The following is a 14,519-nucleotide window of genomic DNA, read 5'->3' as shown; positions in this document are numbered from 1 at the left end:
GCTCAATTCATTTAACCGGAATTTACCAAAAAACCCACACCCCATGCACAACCAACCCAACAAGCACCGCTCACGTCTGTGGTAAGAGCTGGACGGTTTCAGACCCAAAGGTGAAAGTTAGAGCCTATGTCAATGAAAGGCAGTTGGGGAGGGAGGGAGGAAACTGTTTTTGTTTGAATAGAAGTAATCTTAACTATTTTTCTCCCCGAGGCAAGCACCATAAATAAAACATGCCTCTTAAGCATTCATCGGGCTGCCCAGTCTGGAAAATGCCAATGTTCTGATTTAAAGGCTATGCAACTGGCCTTACTCCCACAGCTGCTGACTGTAAGGGGACCAGGGATGCCATTTCTGATGGTTTTGGAAAGAGAAAAATGAGAATTTGACCTCTCTGCGGGAGCAAAGCTCAGAGTGTGGGTCTCTTCCCTCATTCATACACTATGTAACACATGTAGAATAGTATCAGAGGGGTAGCCGTGTTAGTCTGGATCTGTAAAAGCGGCAGAGTCCTGTGGCACCTAATAGACTAATGGACGTATTGGAGCATAAGCTTTTGTGGGTGAATACCTACTTTGTCGGATGCGTGTAGAATAGTGAGACGTAGGTCTTTTGACATTATCACATTACAAGTCAGACACAAGCCTGGTGTCACCTCAGTGGTGGTGGTATTATCGCAGCAACAGGCCGTTCATGATGCAGCAGCCAGGATCATCCTTTCCCACTTCCCTGACCATGTCTTCTCTTACTTGAATCTGTAGTGGCTTTTTTCTCCCCTCTGCATGAGTCAAGCTTCTCCTTGTCTACATTCATTTTCTCCATCTGCCCTCCCTTATCTGTGACACCCACTTCTGCTTTCTTTCATGTGATCCTTGGAGAAATTTCCCATTAATGTTCATAATGCAGCCCGCCTTTCCTTAGTTCAGCAATCCTTTTTTAAAAACAAAAAACAAAAAAAATCAAATATGTTCCCTGAAGTGTAACAGCAGTTCTCAGAACATGGTCTTCTGGGGTCTTTCATGCTGGCCTGCAGAATGAAACATTTTGAGAATCATACATTGTGGTACTGGATTGGTGGGAGAGGGACGTGGCCCATGATGGGATCTTTCTCTTATAAAATGGCCAGCAGTGTGAAAAACAGTAATACCCTTTCAATATCTGTTTGTTCATTCTGTACTGTATTTCACCCACTTGTGACTTTAGACTGTAAGCTCTTTTGACAAAGACTGGTTATTTGCTTGGCCCAGTCCACCCAAACTGCAGTGCAGCATACCCTTCTGCAGCTGTTGGAGTAAGTTACTTATGTCAAAAATGAATATTCTTTTAATGAAAGTAATCATTTATAGGCGTGCGTGTGTGTGTGAGAGAGAGTGAGAGACAGAGAGAAAATTTGGTATTAGTGAAAAGTGTGACAGCTTTGGAGACTGAAGCACATTTATTCAAAGAACAGGTACCAAACTGGCAGCCTTTACCTGGAGCAATCACTATTAAATGTTGGATGAGGGAAGTAATTTTGTCTCCAGGGTCTGTTCATGTCTGGTGAGATGGTCAGCAAGGAGGCTGATTAGCCCCAGCTATGTGCATGGCTTTCATAAGGGGGACACCTTGTCCAATAGGAAAGAGAGAAAACTTAATGTATGTTAAAGAAACAAATCTGGCATCAATTGAAGCTACTACTTTCCTGATTTTTTTTTTTTCTCATCACTTACTTGGTTTTGCAGATAGTTGAAAAGTAGAGAGAGCAGGAACTCAGCATTGTTGGTTATATTGTCAAGATTCTGATATCAGTGTGGGCTTTAATTTTGGCTTCTTTGTGGAGCAATAGAACATGTAGAAAATAACCCAAGGTTCAAATTGCACATGAACATTCTTTAGAATTACAATAACAATCTTACAGACTGTTAAAGCTCTTTATTTCTGTCCTGGTATAGCATATGCAGCAAAAACAGTAGTGACTGACCTCAGACTTGAAAAGCGCTGTAATAATGCGCTCACTCTGGTAAATCGGATATTTGTGATGTGAACATTTATGTCCACACAGTGCAGCTCGGAAAGAGTCTGCAACCAAGAGGCTTTGTCAATGGAAGGATCAATATTCCGCATGATCTGCTTGGTAACAGTGCTACATGCATCCTCTTTTATAGCCTCGATGAGCTATTGTGGCAGTCCTCTTCGTTAGCTCATTTGCCACCGTTCCTTATTTTAAGGGCTATTACAGATCTAAGTGAAACTCTCTCCATGTCTGGCACATCAGTGAAATGTCTCGGGGATTGTTGGCGCTCTTAGGAGGGGACAGATGCATCACACTATGGTGACATACATTGTGATACAGCATTTCTTTGGGGCAGCTGGAGACCACCCTGTGCCCCCTGAAGGAGTAAGACATGAGTAACAGCCTCCTCCTTGACAATACCATGCCCATCACAATAGGACTCTAGGCCAGCCGTTCTCAAACTGCTGCAGGACCCCCGAGTGGATGGCAACCATGGGGTCACCAGGACTAGCATTGAATGCTTGGGAGCTGGGGCTGAAACCTGAGCTCCACTCCCACCCGGGGCAGCGGGTCTCAGGCTCCAGTCCCCTCTGCCCCCACCCGGGCTCATGTCGTAATGGTGTTGGCCGAAGGGGGTCGTGGTGCCACCACTGAGCTAGGCAGCCCCGGGCCTGGCTGGCTGCAACATCCCGTTGCCAGTGACAGGGCTCTGCAAGCAGGGCCACTCCTGCAGGTCCAAAATGTGGGGGGGAGGGCTTAACCCTCCCCCTCTCTCTCCTCCCAGCTGGGGACAGGGCCTGCTACCCCGATTGCCTCCCCCCTATTCCGTCTCCCTGAGCCACTGCCCCAGGTGCTCCGCCCACTCTCCTTAGCCCCGCCCCCCTCGCCCAGGCCCCGCCCCGCCGGAGCTACCCGGAAGTGACGCCGTACGCACGCGCGCGCGCTGACGCAGCGGCAGGGGCCCTGCCGAGCTGGCCTGAGCTGAGGCGCGTCGCGTTCGCAGGCGGCGCAGTTGGAGGGGCCGGAGCGGGGCTGAGACGCAGGTGGGGCGCCCCCCCCCCCCCCGCGGCGGGAGCCGGGTGCCTCCTCCCGGCCGGGGCGAGCGTGGCGGCGCGGGGCCTTGCTAGCCCCCGGGGCGGGGGGGAGCGGGGCCGTCGGGGGGTGTCAGGGCAGCGCTGAGCCGGTCCTGACCCAGTTACCGGGGGGGGCGGGTTCTCATCCCCCGACCCCGTGGGGCGGCCCCTTCTCTTCCCCCTCCCCCGCCGCGAACACGGGTGTTTCCCCAGGGCCCTGTCAGGAGCTCGCCCTGACCCCCCGCCCCCGGCGAGCCCCTCCTAGCCCGGCCCGGAGCGGGGTCAGGCAGGCGGGAGGGAAAGGCCCTAGACCTAGGGGTGGGGCTGTGCTAGGAGTCCCTGGGGTAAAGGCCCGTGAGCGCTGGACAGTGGTTCTCAAACTTTTGAACTTTGGTGACCCCTTTCACATACCAAGTCTCTGAGTGCGACCCCCACCCCCCCTTATAAATGAAAAACACTTTCAAATATGTTTAACGCCATTATAAATGCCGGAGGCAAAGCAGGGTTTGGGGTGGAGGCTGACAGCTCGCGACCGCCCCCATGTGATATCCTCGTGATCCCCTGAGGGGTCCTGACCCCCAGTTTGAGAACTGTTGATATGAGAGGAGGGATGGGGTTGTGGGTAAGGCACTAGACTGGGGCTCTACAGCCCTGGTTTCAATTCCCAGTTCTGCTGCAGACTTTCTGTGTGTGACCTTTGGCAGATCTCTGCCCAAATCTTGTGTCTCTGTGCCTTGGTTCCCCATCTGTGAAAGGGAAAAACTTCCTTTTTTCTATGCTTTGTCCATGTAGACTCTAATCTCTCTGGGATAGGAACTGTGTCTTAGTGTGTATGGTGCCTGGCACACTGGGGCCTCTGTCTTAGTTGACCTCTAGGTTATATGATAATATAAATAATAACAATTTATGACAATACTGGTGAAACATAGTTTGATCTTTCTGGTTGACTGCTGTTCAGTTCAAACATATTTTATTGGCGCAGCAGGCTATACAAGTCCTGTCAAAACATCAGGGAAACCAAGGTTTGTGTGTCATGGGCGTATATCAAGCTTCTGCCTAGAGCAGACTTCACAGACATTTGGAGACGTTGTGGCAGTGGGGAAAGGCTCCAGCAGCTCCCTGTTGTGGGGAAAGGCTCTGGCAGAGAAGCAGCAGCGGGAAGAGACTCCAGCATTCCTCTGCAGCTGAGCGTTTCCCCACTGCCTCCCCCTTGCCAGAGCTTTTCACTGACACTTGTAGCTCCACACCACAGCGCGGACGCAACTTCTCACTGCTGCATGTAGCTACGCATACCCTACACACGTTGCTGCAGGTGGCATGCAGTGTAGCCATAGCCTTTATGTTACTGCTGTCCATTTCTGTTTTTTGACAGGCTGCTCTATAATGAGGTGCTGTGCCTTTTCTTTTTCTTTTTTTAGAGTATCTTGTACTTCTTATGGACGGACTGGTTTATAGGGAAACATAGAAACTGCATGGAATAACCTTCAGGTGACTTTTTTTCTCTTACGTTAACTCTGGCGGGGTGGGAGAAATAAACTTGTTTCACTCATTGCACACTTCAGGCTATTTCTTCATGCTGACTTCCCAAGAGCATCCTGGAAAATTTGTCTACTGTCTCTTCTACTTTTGGTTAACAAATAATGCAACTTAATCATTCAAATAGCAATTGGTCCAGCCTTGAAAATGTATTTTGAATGCTTACTAGCCCAAACAGTCTACTCACCTGTCCATTTCTATGATAGCCATTTTAATATAGTTCCCTGGGTATCAACGGTTTATTATTTTTGTTTGTAACTTACACATGCGTTTAGTGTTCATAGAAACTATAGAATGACAGCTCTGGAAACTGAAGTTATCTGTTTAAATAGAGGACAAGTACAATTTGGGGCAGCTCCAGTAGAAGTTTATACAAACAGTACTGCAAGTACTTCAATCCTGACCTTTAGGAGAGCACTTCTAGGGTTGAAAGAGTAGTGCAGTCTTAATGGCTAGTTCACTCCATTGCCAAATACTTAGTGGCAATGCCAGTGAAGTTACCAGTAGTTGCTGTGGCTTTTACAATGTAAACATGTGTGACCATTGGAAGCAAGACTTGAACCATTACTGATCGGGACCAAAACTGAACTGGTGATCTCAATGTGAAAGGCTCTGTATCCCCGTGACCATTCCCCTGAGTTTTTGTTTAGCGGTCAGGTATTTTAAAAAGACATACAATGTTAGCATGGATTATTGTGACACTTTTTTGGTTAGCTCACTCATTTGAAAGCAAAGTTTGGAAGGGGTAAATAACATAATATAAATTGGTTATGTAATATATTTTTCAAGCTAATTATTTTTCATCGCCATGTCTTATTTTAATTCCGTACTGAGTGCTCCTGGACAGCAAGACATTTTGACCCATTGTATAAGGGAAAACAAGGTAAACTTGGATATTCTGAACCCAGCTAAGGAGTCCTGATTAAGTTTCCACGGAGAGCTAATACTTAGATGATGGCAGTTGTTAGAGGTCAGAGAAATTGAGATTGTACTACATCATATTCAAATGCTTTCAAGCATAGGTATAGCAGTATAATTTGAGAAAGTTAAAAATTCTGTATTAGGAACAGTGGGTAGGTTGGAAAGCTTACAGTGGTGTTTGATCAATAAAATAATACTACTAAGCATGATCTTTTGGTGGTTTGGGAGATTTTGTAAGATATTTATTGAGTCTTGAATCTTAACGTTATACATAGCTAGGGAATGCGTATGGAGTTTAAAAACAACTAATTGGTGGATTCCTACAAACATTTGTTTCCGGTTAGTTCATAAAATATTTATTCAGTGATAAGTGAATAAAACTGTGCAAAGCAAAAATGTTTTTTTCCATGTGTCTCAGTGTGTAAAGTGCTTGTCATGCAACGTGTGATAGTATCTTAATTAAAATGGCTGTTGTATTTGCTATATTTAAAAAATGGTAACTTCCTTGAAGTTGGCAATAATGACGCAAAATAAAGTCTTTTTTGTGATGAAGGGAAACTCTGGTGTTATCGAGAGAGTCCATTAATAGACTCCCCTTTGTTCTGATGAAAAAGCATAGCTGAACTGGAATAGCTCATTTTCCTTTACTAGAGAGCTGTACTGCAGTCCACAAAAGGAGCTTTCCCTTAAGACTATCCAGTTCAGTGTATAGCACGGCTCCCATATTAATTTATTTTGAGTGTCTTTCTGTGGCTCTTGTCACCATTGTATCTAAGCATTTCACAGTACTACTTCTGTAAAATCAGGATTAGTAATATTCCCGTTCTACACAAAACTGAGGCACAGAGATTAAGTGACTTGACCAAAGTAACACAAAAAGACTGAGTCCTAGTCCAATACCTTTGCCATAAGACCATCTCTGAGAGGTGCTTCTTGCTGCAAGCACATTACATCAGAACTTTGGGGTCTGTGCTGGCTTCTTGTTGGCTTTCAGATTGAGTTTAAAGTGTTGATATTGATCTACAAAACTCTGACGGCTGGTTTACACTGGGAACTTACATTGTCACAGCCACATCTCTTCGGGATGTGAAAAATCCCCCCCCCGAGCGATGTAGCTATGCCGACCTCACCCCTGGTGTAGACAGCAGGAGGTCGACAGAACAATTTTTCCATAGACCTAGCTACTTCCTCTTGGGAAGGTGGTTTACCTATGCTGATGAGAGAACCCCTGCCATCAGTGTTGCTAGTGTCTACACTGAAGTGCTGCAGTGTTACTTCTGCAACATTTGAAGTGTAGACCTACTTTAAGTGGTCTGGGTATCTCACTCCCTGAGACATCACTTCTGTCCATGTGTTACCGCATCGGTTCCACTAAAAGGGAATCCAAGCTTGTGGCCCTATGGCTTAAAAGGAAATGGTACCCTCAAGGAAGGTTACTTGACTGTAGGAAGCAAGTCCTCCAACTAATATCTGTAAAAACTTGAAATTGTTGACCACCTGGGCATGCTGTAAATCCCATCATTAGTATTTTGTGGAGTGGAAGTGGGGAAAGAGGGACTGGGAAGAGATGTGATGGCTAGATCAGGAAGGTTTTTTTGTAGAATGATCTAATGGATTGATATGATGGAGCAGATATTTCTATTTAGGATTTTTCTCCTTTGTGTGTGTGTGTGTGTTTTACATTGTGCAAAAGAAAACTCAGGTTATGGATGGGTGCTTATTTTAAATTTATTTCAATTTGTATTACAATCTAGTCTGTAAGTCTTCCTCAGCTTCCCCTTTCTCTTGCTGCCATTTGTCATAAACTCCTGTTATGCTTAGTCTCTCTGTATATCATTGATGTACTTCTTGTGACCAAACAAGTCCTCAGACTGTAACATATAGTCACGCTTGTGATACTGACAACACTTCATCAGGTGCAAGTTTACACTAAGAATTGGATATCAGATGTCAACTCCTTAAAACTGCTTCTCTCTGCCTTCAAGCAGGCAAGCAACATAATGATCTAGCATTTTGATAATGTATATGTGGAATAGAATAACTGATACTTCAAAAAGCTTACTTTCCATCTGGATTTTTGGATCAAAATTTATTTAAAAATGCATATTTAATGTGATACTGAATTACTTGTTTCCTTTCTTCTCAGTCATAGCAGGAAGCAATTTTCAGGTATATATTGCATGGGATTTTATTTGCCTCCTTTTCTGTACGAGGCACACAGGGTCAAGATATAGACACCTGGGTGTGATCTGTTAATTCACGATGTTCATTGCCCTCTGTGATGGAGAAAGATCTGAGAAAGATCTGAGATTCCATAATAAGATATACAGACAGTTGGCATGTGGACAAATTAAATTATGGTTTTAAAAAGTTTGCACTGTCAGCACTGCTGAGGGTGGTGCTTTACTTGCATATAACTTTTTAAATTACTTTTTTAGAGTTGGAACAAATAGTGAATTATGTTCACTAAGATTTATAAAACTTGTGAAGCCTGGTGACCAGGACATTGGATTCCAAAAATGCTAAACAGTGGATGTAACTTCCTTTGCCAAATATTGTTACGAAATCTTATTGTGATGCTTCATTTCCATGTTGTTACCAATATTCTTACCTGGCATTGTTGCTTTAAAGTAGTGTTTGAGGAGTCGTTTGAATTCTGAATAAAAGATAAAACAATTTTACTAAAATCTCTTGACTCTCTTCCTAATGAACATATATTTAATAGGCTATAGTAAATATGCAAGAAAATAAACTTGTATCTAATTTCTTAATATTTTTAGTGTGAATTGGTTGCTGATTAAGCTTTGGTGATTAAGTGCTGGTTCTGAACAAAGTGGTTGCTGTATGATTGGGTTGATGTTAGCTTGTTTTGAAGTTATTTGTTTTCACAGAATCATGGATGGAAAATATTTACGTCATCTTGTCCCTCCCTTCTCTATGGAGGAAACTGGTTCCTAGTTTATTACAAGTACATACTAATTACATGCCTAAATGATTATTGTAGAGTAGTGTGTGACTCAAGAATATTTAAGCACTTACATGACTTATAAGAAATTTATGTGCCATGCAATTCAGTGATTGCTGTTCTGAATTGAATAAATATTTGAATAGTGATTGAAAATAGAATGGTTAGTTACTTCAGTCTCATAAAGACTTGTGGCATTTAATTAAAAGAAAATTACTTGAGGTTCGCCATCACTCTTCTGAAGATGATACTGGTAATAATGACATTACTGTTTCACTCAGGCGTAGCCAAAGAAATGCTTGCTTTCTAATGGACGCCTTTCTCCTTTTTGAAAATTTCTGTTTTCATTGCCTTTGCTCTGGTTGGGAATGGGTTCCTGTGGGAACGTGTCATTGTAGCCTCACATACAGTGTTTTTTCCCCCTCTGAAGTTATCCGCCATCACAGTAGTACTGGTACAGCTGTCCCACTGCTTGCACTTACGTGAGTGTTAGTGTGAACCTGCTGCTGGCAGATACTGCTGTGTCATTTAGATCTGCTCTGGGCAGGGTTGGACCACTCGATGGCTAAAATCCAGAGATGCCAGTCTATATTAGACTGGACTTTGGTAGAAGGCACCTCTTTGCAGTAAAGACAGTGTGGTCCATCTCGTAGATTTGTACATGATTCAAAGGCCTGGTCTATGCTAGAAAATTAGGTCTGCTTAACTACGTTGCTCAGGGGTGTGAAAAATCTATACCTCTGAGCAGCCTAGATAAACCAACCTGAACTCCAGTGTAGCCAATGCTAGGTCCACAGAAGAATTCTTCCATTGACCTAGCTACTGCCTCTCCCGTGCTGATGGAGAATCCTTCCCAGGGGCTATGCTGAAGCGCTACAGCAACACAGCTGCAACACTGTAGCATTTCAAGTGTAATCGAGCCCCAAGTGTTGAAAGTGTGCTGTGAACTAGAGGTGAGCCCTACCTGAAAGCTTTCTAATCTGATGTGGAATCAATCGGTCATTCCTCCGCTCATAAAATTTAAAGCTTCAGCTGATATCTTGGCAAAATGTATACAGTCTTCCTCACCTTCCCCTTCTCATCCTGCTCTGAGGTTTAATGCTTAGCACCCAGAACATGACAATCGGGCAGTCTTGATGTTTGTTTTTGCTTCAAGAGTTCAGAAAACTTCCTTTGAAACATTTTTTGACCAGTTCTAATTAAAAGAATTAATAATGCCCATCGTGAAATTCATTCCAAAGCATGAATAATGCCATAGAGGTTAGACTTAAAAAAAATAATAATAGTAATAATAATCTGGATCTTGGGTAGATCAGTCTAATAGAGCAAACTGGATTGTCGCGAAGGAATGTGGTGGAATTCAGGAATACTTCTGAGTCTCTTTGCTTGTTTCTGGAGATAGAGGATAAAAGCTGGAAGGGAGGGATTCAGGAGTCAGATGATAACCATGTTGGGTCACATGGCATTTTACTGCTGTTGGTCATAAATTGTAAATGCTGGCATACACTTAGTGTGCCTAATTTAATATGAAAGTGGATGACTTACCTTTTCCTACTAGCCTGTTTGGGTTTTTTGGACTTTCATGCATATTTTAAAAAAGGAAACATTTGTTTGAACCTGTGTAACTTAAATACCATTGTTGACATTTACTGCAGTCCTACAAAGTCACTTCTTTAACCTTCACAAAGTGCAGTTATTGCTTATGTTAAGGAACCATTTTTCATGTGTTGTAGTAATTACATCATTGACTTGTACAGACGCTATCCCAAAAGTCCAGGCGCTCATAATATATGTTAATTTCTGCTTAACTCTGCCTGATTTCTGGGTTAGTTTTTGTTCTGCTGTGCAAAGATGACCCTAAACAGAATTTAAATACTGTTGTATATTATAGGAGTGTCGTCAGTTTCATTGGCTGTGAGGGTGAATTTATTTGCCTATTCTGCTCCTTGGGAGGAAAAGGCTAGGAAAGGTGGCAGAAAAAGTGACTGAAGTACTGTATGACTTTTACATGATAAATTCTAGACCTAGTATGGATGTGTTAGTTAACAAATAACAGTGCTTTCCCTGAAGTCACAATTTTGCCTTCAGTCCTGTAAACACTGATGTATTCTGCAATTTATTTTGATTACATAGCTGAAAAGGACGCCATTACATAATCTTAGTCTTTTATGTGCACACTAAATAAATTATGCGTGATAAATGCTATTTTGATGATGAAGGTGCCCTTTCTTTACACTATATTAAGGCTGAGGTCACAGCATTATTTTTCGTAGTCATTCTGGTAATTTTAGTAGCTCTATCATGGGTTTGGTGCTGTGTGTTTGTAGATATTTTGCAATCTGTGTTCCCTATGAAAACTGATAAAATATAGCCTCCTGTTCCTCTTGAAAGAGCTTTATTCTTAGCACAAGATGTACAATTTCCCAGGAGAAGGATCACTGCTATTTCTGTGCCTGTTGTACAGGACTGACAAATATGGCCTCGGGGATTTATACACATGTGATTGGGGGAGGGGCCCTTTTTGGATTTAAGGCTGGCCTTGTATGTTATGTAACTGACTTAGAAATAAAGCTGTTTGCTGTGGTGGTGTAGCCTTGTTGGTCTCAGGATATGAGAGAGACAAGCTGGGTGAGGTAATATCTTTTATTAGACTAACTCAGCGGTTCTCAGACTTTTGTACTGGTGACCCCTTTCATATACCCAGCCTCTGAGTGTGAGCCCCCTTATCAGTGAAAAACACTTTTTAATATATTTAACACCATTATAAATGCTGGAGGCAAAGCGGGGTTTGGGGTGGAAGTTGACAGCTTGCAACCCCCCATATAATAACCTCGTGACCCCCTGAGGGGCCCTGACCCCCCAGTTGGAGAACCCTTGGACTAACTTCTGTTGGTGAAAGAGACAAGTTTTTGAGCTTACGCAGAGCTATTCTTCAGGTCTGGAAAGGTTTTCAGTGTCACAGAAAAGGAGGACTTGTGGCACCTTAAAGACTAACAAATTTATTAGAGCATAAGCTTTCGTGAGCTACAGCTCACTACAGAGGTGGAAGAGATAAGGAGTGAACACGTTGCAGGAAACCATTCAAGATGAAGTGAGCAGTTAACACTTCTACAGTCATAGAATAAGGAGGGTTAGTGGATTATAGGTTGTAATGAGCCATAAATCCAGTGTGGTGTTAAGTCCATAATTTTTAGTATCTAGTAGAATGAAGTTAAGTTCCAGGTTCATCTTTCAAAGGTATTGTGCAGGTTTCAGTTGGGGGTGAGGAATGAGAGGTCAGATGTACAATGATCCTTTTGTGAAAAGTGCTTACCTGAGGTTGATGTGATGGGTTTTTTTGGTCTTTTATAATTTTTCTGTATGAGTTCTCCCACTTTGTCTCTAGAAATAAAGATAGTGTATAAATTCAAGCATATGAAGTTTGTTTTACAAGGTGCATTCTTATTATTATCCTCACGATTGTATTGTGAAGCAGTGTTCATCTGAGGGTTGCTTGTTCAGTTTCATTAAGATTTTAATGGAAGATGTTTGTGGAGATAGGTTTAAGATGCGTAAACTGATCACTGTAGACTTTCTTTAAAAGAAAGTAAGACAAGAAAATCATGTCGTCCTTCTGGTTGCACTTCCTATTTTACTGTGAGCTAGCTAGCCTCGTATCTCTGTTGCTGATCAGTTCGGTTTGACATACAAATAACTGTCCAAAAGTTGGCTAATTTCTAAGACCAATATTTTCAAGAGCCCACTAAGTTTGGACATCCAACCTGAGACACTTCAGAGTCTGAAGGCAGGGGTGGTCAAACTTTTTGGCCCCGAGGGCCACATTGGGGTTGCAAAACTGTATGGAAGGTCGGGTAGGGAAGTCTGTGCCTCCCCAAACAGCCTGGCCTCCGCCCCCCCCCACTTCCTGCCCCCCTCGGAACCCCCAACCCATACAATGCTCCTTGTCCTCTGACCACCCCCTCCCAGGACCCCACCCCCTATCCAACCCCCTCCCTGTCCCCTGACTGCCCCAACCCCTATCCACACCCCTGCCCCCAGACAGGCACCCCTGGGACTTCCACGCCTATCCAACCCCCCCGTCTCCTGACTGCCCTGACCCCTAGCCACAGCCGTGCCCCTAACTGCCCCCCCGGGACCCCCTATTCAACCCTCCCTGATCCTTGACTCCCCTACCCCTATCCACACCCCTGCCCCCAGACAGGGCCCCCCCACCCCCCTCCGGGACTCCCACGCCTATCCAATGCCCCCTGTCCCCTGACTGCCCCCACCCCAAACCTCAGCCCCATCCAACCACCCCCTGCCCCCTGACTTCCCCCCAGGACCCTTTGCCCCTTATCCAACCCCGCCCTTACCATGCTGCTCAGAGCAACAAAGCCTTGCTGCCTGGCCAGAGCCAGCCATGCCACTGCTGCGCTGCCCGGCAGGAGCGGCGAGCCAGACCACTAGCATCACGTCCCGCTGAAGCTGCAGGGGAGAGGGGACAGCTGGGGAGGGGCCAGGGGCTAGCCTCCCCGGCCGGGAGCTCACAGGCCTGGCAGGATGGTCCCGCGAGCCGTAGTTTGCCCATCTCTGAGCAAAGGGGTGGGCACAGAAATATGCTATAATGCACCACAACACTGCCCCTTTCCTCATCTTTATACTCCCAGGTAAATCCATTCACCTCCCCCTAGTGCTCTGGCACCTGTTTGTCACATCTCTCAACTGTATTGTGTATGGAAGTTTGGAGGGGAGTGGATTCAGCCTATGACTGGGTCACAGAGGAGGCCTCCTTTCTGGAGTATGCCCGAACGATTCCTATCTTCCTCCTAGAGGGAAATGCAAGAAAAGGAAACCATAAGTTTATCTACAAAAAAGGAACAAAATAATGCAATTAAAATAAACTTCTGAATTAAGTCTGTTCAACAAACTAATTAAGTCAGGTTCCTCCAGATGTAGGCTCCAGACAACTATTGCTTGTGTGTAGTACATTCATTTAAATACAAAGAAAAGACCCTATCATAGAAGCACACTGGAGGATTGGAACTAAAATTTTAAAATAGAAAGCTTGAAAAACAAAACAAAGGGATTTGACTATGTAGTCCCAATAATGACCTGTTCTCAGGAGTACAGTAATCTGTACAAGTTTATGTACTACAGACAATAGTGATAGCTCAGTTATGCAGTTTATATTTGTGCTATATATAGCTGACTTTTTTATATGGAAAATTAAATTAAATTAATGTAAGGGTTTGAATTGAATTATAAACATTGAGCTGCAGATTCAGAAACTGACCATGCAACATCAAAAAAATCCCTTTAAGAAAGTTGCCTGACTTGTTGATTCAGGGCGACCTCTTCAATCCCTAGACATTTAGAAGAGAGCGAAAGGGACAGTTTGGTGTCTTTTAGTGGCTTGGCTCTGCAGATTTCTTCTGTAAGTCTCTCCAGAAAGAGAGCACAAGAAAGAATTGTTTTGGTCCTTCCCCCCCGGTCTAGAACTTCTTCCTCTAATAAGGATTCATTCAGCTACTTCAAATCTAAGTTGCTGAGTTTTTACATTGAAAAGAATCTGGTTTTTTTGTTCTGATGTACAGAAGAGCATTTGCAGCACACTAAAAAATCTTCTTGGCCCTAGTATCTGGCTTTTCTCTTTTCTTTTTAAAGCAGTTAAAGGTCTGTTTCGATATAGGGAGCCAGATTTGTCTGTATCTCTGAACTTAGAGTTGCAGAAAGCTGTGGTAGGGTCTGCACCACTTGGATATAAAGGCAAGCCCTTTCATAAAGTAAGAAGTGATGCAAGCTCATAAGTGGCTTGAGGGTTTTGTGTCTGTGGGCACCTTCAGTTTGCATCCCTTATTTCCCCAAATTCCTCCTTCATTGTGTCTCTCAAGCACCATCCTGCTCTTTTTAGCCAAAGAAATTTAAATATCTAGATGTAGTCAATGGACAATACTGAAATATTATTCTTGTTACAGTATGGAATGTAGGTGATTCTCTGTGTGTGTGTGTGTGTGTGTGTGTCGGGGAGGTAATAATTTGAGATGACAGTTGAAAA

At 43.8% G+C, this 14,519-nt stretch overlaps 1 protein-coding gene across 11 annotated transcripts in view; it reads left to right on the top strand.

Moving 5' to 3' along the window:
• The first annotated feature begins 2,801 nt into the window (after positions 1–2,801).
• RABGEF1 (RAB guanine nucleotide exchange factor 1) overlaps positions 2,802–14,519 on the top strand; it is a 31,793-nt gene continuing 20,075 nt past the window's right edge. For 2 of the 11 annotated variants that reach the window (XM_043531055.1, XM_043531045.1), the window contains exons 1-2: positions 2,901–3,033; positions 4,482–4,551. The gene's annotated coding sequence lies outside the window, so the exon portion shown is untranslated. Of the gene's footprint in view, positions 3,034–4,481; positions 4,552–14,519 lie in introns of all 11 variants that reach the window. The other 9 variants (XM_043531048.1, XM_043531051.1, XM_043531047.1 and 6 more) reach the window with 9 other exon arrangements.

This window comes from Chelonia mydas, chromosome 17 (assembly GCF_015237465.2).
Source record: "Chelonia mydas isolate rCheMyd1 chromosome 17, rCheMyd1.pri.v2, whole genome shotgun sequence".
Taxonomy (NCBI): domain Eukaryota; kingdom Metazoa; phylum Chordata; order Testudines; family Cheloniidae; genus Chelonia; species Chelonia mydas.
The sequence above is the reverse complement of the archived record's forward strand: the minus strand, read 5'-3'. Positions and strand labels throughout refer to the sequence as shown.